Consider the following 9,166-nt stretch of genomic DNA (forward strand, 5'->3'; position numbering starts at 1 on the left):
CAAAATTGGCCCTCGGTAACTACTAGTGTAAACAATCCAACTGTGCAAGGGAGACAGATACTTTGACAAGGAGGAAATAAAGTTCAGCAAAATTGCTCTTAGTGAATATGTGACAGCTCTCAGAACCACCAAATTTTTTTGTATTGCCCACAAATTCCATTCTAGAATTTCACCTAAGATCAACATTGAGCTTGCCATTTGTCATTTCTGGAGTCTACCTCTTTCATTCTTCTTATTCTTTTTTTCTGAGATAGGGTCTCACTATGTCTCCCAGGCTGGAATACAGTGGTACGAACAGGGCTTACTGCAGCCTTGACTTCCGGGTTCAAGCAATCCTCATGCATCAGCCTCCCATGTAGCTGGGAACACAGATGCCCACCACCACACCTGGCTAATTTTTTTTTTTTTGTAGAGAAGGGGTTTTGCCATACTGCCCAGGCTGGTCTCAAATTCCTGGGCTCAAGCGATCTGCCCACCTCAGCCTCCCAAAGTGCTGGGGTTACAGTGTGTGCCATTGCGCCTGGCCCCTTTCTTCTTTTTTGTTTTATTTTGTTTTGCTTTTTTCAGACAGTCTCACTCTGTCGCCCAGGCTGGAGTGCAGTGGCATGATTTTGGCTTCCTGCAACCCCTGCCTCCTAGGCTTAAGCAATTATTGTGCCTCAGCTTCCCAAGTAGCTGGGATTACAGGTGCATGCCACCACGCCTAGCTAATATTTGTATTTTTAGTGGAGATGGGGTTTCATCATGTTAGTCAGGCTGGTCTTGAACACCTGACCTCAAATGATCCACCTGCCTTGGCTTCCCAAAGTGCTGGGATTACAGGCATGAGCCACTGTGCCCGGCCTTCTTCTTCTTCTTCCTTCTTCTTCCTTCTTCTTCCTTCTTCTTCTTCCTTCTTCTTCCTTTCTTCTTCCTTTCTTCTTCTTTCTTTTCTTCTTCTTTCTTTTCTTCTTCTTTCTTCTTCTTCTTCTTTCTTCTTCTTCCTTTTTTTGGATTGGAGATGGAGTCTAGCTCTGTCGCCCAGGCTGGAGTGCAGTGGCACGATCTTGGCTCACTGCAACCTTTGCCTCCAGGGTTCAAGCAATTCTTCTGCCTCAGCTCCCTGAGTAGCTGGGATTATAGGTGCCCACCACAACGCCCGGCTAATTTTTTGTATTTTTAGTAGAGACGGGGTTTCACCGTGTTAGCCAGGACGGTCTTCATCTCCTCACCTCATGATCCCCCCGCCTCGGCCTCCCAAAGTGCTGGGATTACAGGCCTGAGCCACAGCGCCAGGCCTGGCCCCTTTCTTTTTAACAACCTTAAATAAAAAACTGATCCTCTAAGGCTGGCAACAGAGGGAAAAAGCAGCTCAGGAGATTAACAGGCATAGCAGCCAATTGCTATGTGTGGAACTAATTTGCCTAGAATTCCATGGTTTTTGTTGTTGTTGTTGTTATTTGGCTAGTCAAGTGAAGCAGTAGGGAGTGGAGAAGGAATAAATAAATCTGTGACTGGTTGTGATAAATTAGTTGTAAACACCACTGCACTTGGACCATCCCCAGGCTGGAGTGCAGTGGTGAGATCTTGGCTCACGGCAAGCTCCGCCTCCTGGGTTCACGCCATTCAGCTGCCTCAGCCTCCCGAGTAGCCGGGACTACAGGCCCTTGCCACCATGCCCAGCTAATTTTTGTATTTTTAGTAGAGACAGGGTTTCACCGTGTTAGCCAGGATGGTCTCGATCTCCTGACCTCGTGATGCGCCCGCCTCGGCCTCCCAAAGTGCTGGAATTACAGGCGTGAGCCACTGCGCTCGGCCCTGTAGTTTATATTTAATGTGTTTATTTTTAGAGACAGAGTCTTGCTTTGTCACCCAGGCTGGAGTGTAGTGGCAGGATCAGGGCTCACTGCAGCCTGGAACTCCTGGGCCCAAATGATCTTCCCACTTCAGCCTCCTGAGTAGCTGGGATGACAGGATTGCAACACCATGCCTGGCTAACTTTTTACTTTTTAAAGAGATGGGGTCTCACTATGTTGCCCAGGATGGTCTCAAACTCCTGGACTCAAGCAATTCTCCTGCCTCAGCCTCCCAAGGTACTGAGATTATAGGTGTCAGCCACCGTGGCTGGCAGCTCCAAGTTTTGACTCTTATCCCAAGATTTAGTTTTTGGTCCAAGTAAAAGAGGGCACTTCGTTATTGTTTCTACAGACATTGAAAAGACAATAGAACATTATGAACGAATTTTTATCAATATAAATTTAACAACATAAATGAAATGAATAAATTCCTGGAAGGACACAAATGACCACACTGACTCAAGAAGAAATAAAATATCTGAATAGTCCTATATCAATTAAATAAACTGGATTTGAAATTTAAAATCTTAGGCCCTGGTGAGTTAATTGTTAACAAAATATTAGCAAATTGAACTCAGCAATGTGTAAAAAGGATAATACAGCCTTCCAAAGTGAGTTTATTCTAGGAATGCAAGATGGGTTTAACATTTGAAAATCAATTAATGTAATCCACCATGTTAATAGAATAAAGGAGAAAAACCATATGATTATCTCAGATGCATAAAAAACATTTAACCAAATTCAAAACCAAAATTTGTAACAATAACAATGAAAACCCCCCAAAACCCAAACTTTCACCAAAACTTTTTTGCCCACAATTCACCTTGTACCCTTACTTCCCCACTTTCTACTGTGCACCAGCGATCTCTCTCCATGGTCAACCCTGGAGGAGTCAACACTCAACCTTAAACAAATATTTGGGGCCTGTTAGGAGCTGAGGGTACTGTCGTGAATAGGCAGATGAGGTCCCTACCTTTTAGAGTTTATCTTCTTGGAAATAGGCTTGATTTTATTAAGGGTTCTGGAAGCACTCCTTTCACTTTCATTCTATCCATGCCACTTTAAAAAAATCTGTGGGTGGTTTTCTGAGCTTCATCCTGTTGAGCAATGAGACTCATGGTCTAGTTGTTGGACTTTTCTAGCAGCACGGCCCTGAAATGCCAGTCTCCACTACTGCCTCAGAAGAAGAAACCAAGGCTGCCTCGTGCTCTGAGACCAGGGAAGACATCCATCTCTCTGGGCTTGCAGAAGAAGACAGAAAAAAACCAGCAGGAAACAATTGAATGTATTGATGAAGTACAAAATGAAACAGACTTAATGAACAAGCCAGTGAGGAGATTTTGAAACTAGAAAAGAAATATAGCAAACTCCGCCAATCATTTTTTCCAAAGAGATCAGAGTTGATTGCCAAAATCCCAAATTTTGGGGTAACAATATTTGTCAACCATCCACAAATGTTTACACTGCTTGGGGAGGAGGATAAAGAGGCACTGCATTATTTGATCAGAGTTGAATTGACAGAATTTAGAGATATTTATTAGGTTACAGAATAGATTTTTATTTTGATGAAAATTCTTACTATGAAAATAAAGTTATCTCCAAAGAATTTCACCTGAATGAGAGTGGTGATCCATCTTCAAAGTCCACTGCAATCAAGTGGAAATCTGGAGGGGATTTGACAAAGCATTCAAGTCAGACACAGAATACAGCCAGAGTGAGGAATCTGAGAGCTTTTTTACCTGGTTCACTGATCATTCTGATGCAGGTGCTGGAGAGTTAGGAGAGGTCATCAAAGATGATATTTGGCCAAACCCATTACAGCTCTACTTGGTTCCTGATATGGATCATAAAGAAAAAGAAGAAGATGATGATGATGAAGGGTTGGAAGATACTGACAAAGGAGAGGAGGATGAAAGAGGAGATGACTAATAGAACACTGAGGGATTCCAACCTTCCTTTTAAAAAATGTTCCCCATTTCCTGGGAGCAAGTTGCAGTCTTTTTGTTTTTTCCGTCTTGTACCCAGTCACACTGTTCCTGAGGTTTCTTTTCTTTATACCATGGGTGTTATTTTGTGGGGATGCACCTTGAGCAGAACAGAGTGGGAAAAGAGTCTCTATGCCTTTCCATCCCAAATTCATTTTTATCCCTTCCTGTCTGAACAAAAACTGTATGGAATCAACACCACCAAGCTCTGTGGGAGAAAAGAAAAACCTACTTCCTTCGCTCTGCTAGAAGCTGGGGGGTGCTAGGCCCCTGTGTAGTTATGCACAGAATTCTTGCTTTTTTCCTCCTTTCTCTGTGGATTGGACTCAGAGAGTTCACTGTGCCTCTATGTGAACATGGACAGTTAGCATTTACCAACATGTATCTGTCTGCTTTCTCTTGTTTAAAAAAAGGGAAAAAAGGCCAGGAGAAGTGAGTTAAATGTGAATTGAGACTGGGCGTGGTGGCTCACATCTGTAATCCCAGCACTTTGGGAGGCTAAGGCGGGTGGATTACTTGAGGTCAGGAGTTTGAGACCAGGCTGGCCAACATGGTGAAACCCCGTCTCCACTAAAAATACAAAAATTAGCCGGGCGTGGTGGCAGATGCTTGTAATTGCTGCTACTCAGGAGGCTCAGGCAGGAGAATCGTTTAAACCTGGGAAGTGGAGGTTGCAATGAGCCAAGATTGTGCCACTGCACTCCAGCCTGGGGAAAAGAGTGAGACTATATCTCAAAAAAAAAAAAAAAAAAAAAAGGAGAAAAAAAACCTTTAAAAAACAGGGTTATAGAAGATCAGCAAAGGGAGAATTTGAGATATTTCGGTGGGTTAAGTAGGCATTTTGACAACATGGCTTCTCCTTTGGCATATTTAATGATATCGTTTAACACACATTGTTAAGATAACACTTTTATTTTGAGATGGAGTTTCACTGCGTCGCCCAGGCTGGAGTGCAGTGACATGATATCGGCTCACTGCAACCTCCACCTCTTGGGTTCAGGTGACTCTTGTGCCTCAACCTCCTGAGTAGCTGGCTGGGATTACAGGCGCGCACCACCACGCCAGGCTAATTTTTGAATTTTTTTTTTTTTTTTTTTTTTTTTGAGACGGAGTCTCACTCTGTCGCCAGGCTAGAGTGCAGTGGCGTAAACTTGGCTCACTGCAACCTCGGCTCACTGCAACCTCCGCCTCCCGGGTTCAAGTGATTCTCCCGCCTCAGCCTCCCAAGTAGCTGGGACTACAGGCGCATGCCACGCCCAGCTAATTTTTGTATTTTTAGTAGAGATCACCAACTTGGCCACGCTGGTCTCAAACTCCTGACCCCAGATAATCTGCCCACCTTGGCCTCCCAAAGTGCTAGGATTACAAGCATGAGCCATGACGCCTGGCCAAGATAACACTTTTAAAATAAAGTTTTACATTTTTTTTTTTATTTAGAGATGGAGTCTCGCTCTGTCACCCAGGCTGGAGTGCAGTGGTGTGATCTCAGTTCATCGCAACCTCCGTCTCCTGAGTTCAAGCTATTCTTCTGCCTCAGCCTCCTTAGTAGCTGAGACTGCAGGCATGTGCCACCACGCCTGGCTAACTTTTGTATTTTTAGTAGAGACGGAGTTTCACCATATTGGCCAGGCTGGTCTCGAACTCCTGACCTCATGATCCACCCGCCTTGGCCTCCCAAAGTGCTGGGATTACAAGTGTGAGCCACCGTGCCCGGCCTACTTACTTATTTTTTTGATACAAGATCTTGCTCTGTCACCTAGGCTAGAGTGCAATAAGGCAATCACAGCTCACTGAAGCCTCAACCTCCCAGGCTCAATCCATCCTCCAACCTCCTTAGTAGCTGGGAGTACAGGTGTGTGCCACCATGCCTGGCTAATTTTTGTATTTTTTGTAGAGATGGAGTTTCACCATGTTGCCCAGGCTGATCTCAAACCCCTAAACTCAAGCCATCTGCCTGCTGGGGCCTCCCAAAAGGCTGGGATTACAGCGGGTAGCCACAACCCCTGGCCCAGATGCTCAGTTTTAAACATTAAAAATGTACAAGTTGCTTTGTGGCCAGGTGCAGTGGCTCACACCTGCAATCCCAGCACTTTGGGAGGCCGAGGAGGGTGGATTACCTGAGGTCAGGAGTTTGGGACCAGCCTGGCCAACATGGTGAAATCCTGTCTCTACTAAAAATAATTAAAAAAAAAATTAGGCAGGCGTGGTGGTGTACACCTGCAGTCCCAGCTACTGGGGAGGCTGAGGCAGGAGAATCACTTGAACCCAGGAGGCAAAGGCTGCAGTGAGCTGAGATCGTGCCACTGCACTCCAGCCAGGGCAACAGAGTGAGACTGTCTCAAAAACAAAAACAAAACAAAAAAAATGTACAAGTTGGTTTGTTACAATAAAACTAAACATATACAAACACACAAAATAAATAAATCCATGTTTGGGGGCCGGGAGCAGTGGCTGACGCTTGTAATCCCAGCACTTTGGGAGGCCATGGTGGGTGGATCATGAGGTCAAGAGATCAAGACCATCCTGGCCAAAATGGTGAAACCCCCATCTCTACTAAAAATACAAAAATTAGCTGGGCATGGTGGCATATGCCTGTAGTCCCAGCTACTCTGGAGGCTGAGGCAGGAGAATCACTTGAACCTGGGAGGCAGAGGTTGCAGTAAGCCGGGATCATGCCACTGGACTCCATTCTGGGGGACAGAGCGAGACTCCATCTCAAAAAAAAAAAAAAAAAAAAAAAAATCCATGTGTACTTGTCTCCAAAACTTCTCTTCCCTCACCCAATTCTCCATAATTTCTCATAAATTAGTTTAAATAATTACTACACCTACAAGTTCTTTCCGTGCCCTAGGAGGTAATTTATCTGGGCCCAAAAGTCTTGAACTCCTTGAAATACACAGAGGCTCACTTACTATCTTTCCCACATTTTGGGCTTCAGTTTACATTTCACTCCCTTCTCCTGGCTCCATGTGCCCAAGCACTAGATTAATATCTCGTCTACTTGCTCTAAACTATGAAATCCAGCTTCACTGAAGTAGAATTCACATATTATTTAGGTTTTTTTTTTTTTTTTTCTGAGACAGAATCTCACTCTGTCTCCCAGGCTGGAGTGCTGTGGTATGATCAAAGCTCACTGCAGCCTCAACCACCTGGGCTCAAGCAATCCTCTTGCCTCCTTCCAAGTAGCTGGGACTACAGATGCATACACTATCACACACAGCTAATTTTGTTTTTTTAGTAGAGATGGAGTCTCACCATGTTGCCAAGGCTTGTCTCAAACTCCTGGGCTCAAGTGATCCTCCCACCTCAGCCTCCCCAATGCTGGGCTTACAGGCATGAGACACTGTGCCTGGTCTTCACATACCATTTAAAGAATACACATATTCGTCTGGGTGTGGTGGCTCACGCCTGTAATCCCAGCACTTTGGGAGGCCGAGGCTGGTGGATAACCAGGTCAGGAGATCGAGACCATCCTGGCTAACACCGTGAAAACCTGTCTCTACTGAAAATACAAAAAATTAGTTGGGCGTGGTGGCAGGTGCCTGCAGTCCCAGCTACTTGGGAGGCTGAGGCAGGAGAATGGTGTGAACCCAGGAGGCGGAGCTTGCAGTGAGCAGAGATCTCACCACTGCACTCCAGCCTGGGCGACAGAGTGAGACTCTGTCTCAAAGAAAAAAAAAAAAAAGAATACACATATTCAAGAGTACAATTCAATCTTTTTTTTTTTTTTTTTTTTTTTTTTTTTGAGACAGAGTCTTGCTTGTTGCCCAGACTGGAACGCAACAGCGTGATCACAGCTCACTGAAAACTCCGCCTCCCAGATTCAAGTGATTCTCCCACCTCAGCCTCCCAAGTAGCTGGGACTACAGGCACCCACCATCATGCCCAGCTAATTTTTGTGTTTTTAGTAGAGACGGGGTTTCACTATGTTGGCCAGGCTGGTCTTGAACTGCTGACCTCAGGTGATCCACCCGCCTCAGCCTCCCAAAGTGCTGGGATTACAGGCATGAGCCACTGCACCCAGCAATCATTAACTTTTTTTTTTTTTTTTTGAGACAGTGTCTCACTCCTCACTCTGTCGCCCAGGCTGGAGTGCAGTGGCGAGATCTCAGCTCACTGCAACCTCCACCTCCTGGTTCAAGCGATTCTCCCACCTCAGCCTCCTGAGTAGTTGGGGCTTCAGGTGTGCACCACCACACTCGGCTAATTTTTTTGTATTTTTTGGTAGAGACAGGATTTCGCCATGTTGGTCAGGCTGGTCTTGAACTCCTCAGGTGATCTGCCCTCCTCAGCCTCCCAAAGTGTTGGGATTACAGGTGTGAGCCACTGTGCTAGGCCTTAATCTTTTTTAGTATATTTACAAGCCTGTGGAACCATCGCTACCATCTAATTTTAGAACACTTTCATACTCCATTAGCAGTCAATCCTAAACACTTTTGAAGTGTTTAAAGGACAGTGTTTTTTTATTTTTGATTTTTTTTTTTGAGACAGAGTCTCGCTCTGTCAAACAGGCTGGAGTGCAGTGGCACAATCTCGGCTCACTGCAAGCTCCACCTCCCAGGTTCACGCCATTCTCCTGCCTCAGCCTCCAGAGTAGCTGGGACTACAGGCGCCCGCCACCACGACCGGCTAATTTTTTGTATTTTTAGTAGAGACAGGGTTTCACCATGTTAGCTAGGATGGTCTCGATCTCCTGACCTCATGATCTGCCCCCCCCAGTCTCCCAAAGTGCCGGGATTACAGGCGTGAGCCACCGTGCCCAGCCTAAAGGACAGTGTTCTTTATTACAGTCTTTAGTTGTTTCTCTTTTTAGTCTAAAGAGGGCTTTGGCCTCCTGAGAATTGCTCCTATGACTGGTACACACATGCTCTGCTATTTGTCTTTGAACTTGCCCTTCTGTTTTCTTTATTTTCTTTTTGATTGATTGATTTATTTTATTATTATTTTTTGAGACACAGCCTCGCTCTGTCACCCAGGCTGGAGTGCAGTGGTGCGATCTTGGCTCACTGCAACCTTCGCCTCCTGGGCTCAAGTGATCCTCCCACCTCAGCCTCCCACATAACTGGGATTACAGGCGTGCACCACGACACTTGGCTAATTTTTGTATTCTTAGTAGAGATGGGGTTTCACCATGTTGGCCAGGCTGGTCTCCAACTCCCGACCTCAGGTGATCTGCCTGCCTTGGCCTCCCAAAGTGCTGGGATTACAGGAGTAAACCACTGTGCCCAGCTCTTCTTTTTGATTAAAAAAATTGTTTTGTTTTGTTTGTTTGTTTGTTTTTTAGTAGAGACAAGGTTTCACCATGTTGCCCAGCTGGTCTCAAACTCCTGGGCTTAAGTGATCTGC

At 45.4% G+C, this 9,166-nt stretch overlaps 1 pseudogene; it reads left to right on the top strand.

Annotated features, from left to right (window-relative positions):
* Positions 1–2,951: 2,951 nt before the first annotated feature.
* LOC100604917 lies at positions 2,952–3,764 on the top strand (annotated as a pseudogene).
* The last annotated feature ends 5,402 nt before the right edge of the window (positions 3,765–9,166 follow it).

Source organism: Nomascus leucogenys, chromosome 15, assembly GCF_006542625.1.
Source record: "Nomascus leucogenys isolate Asia chromosome 15, Asia_NLE_v1, whole genome shotgun sequence".
Lineage (NCBI taxonomy): Eukaryota > Metazoa > Chordata > Mammalia > Primates > Hylobatidae > Nomascus > Nomascus leucogenys.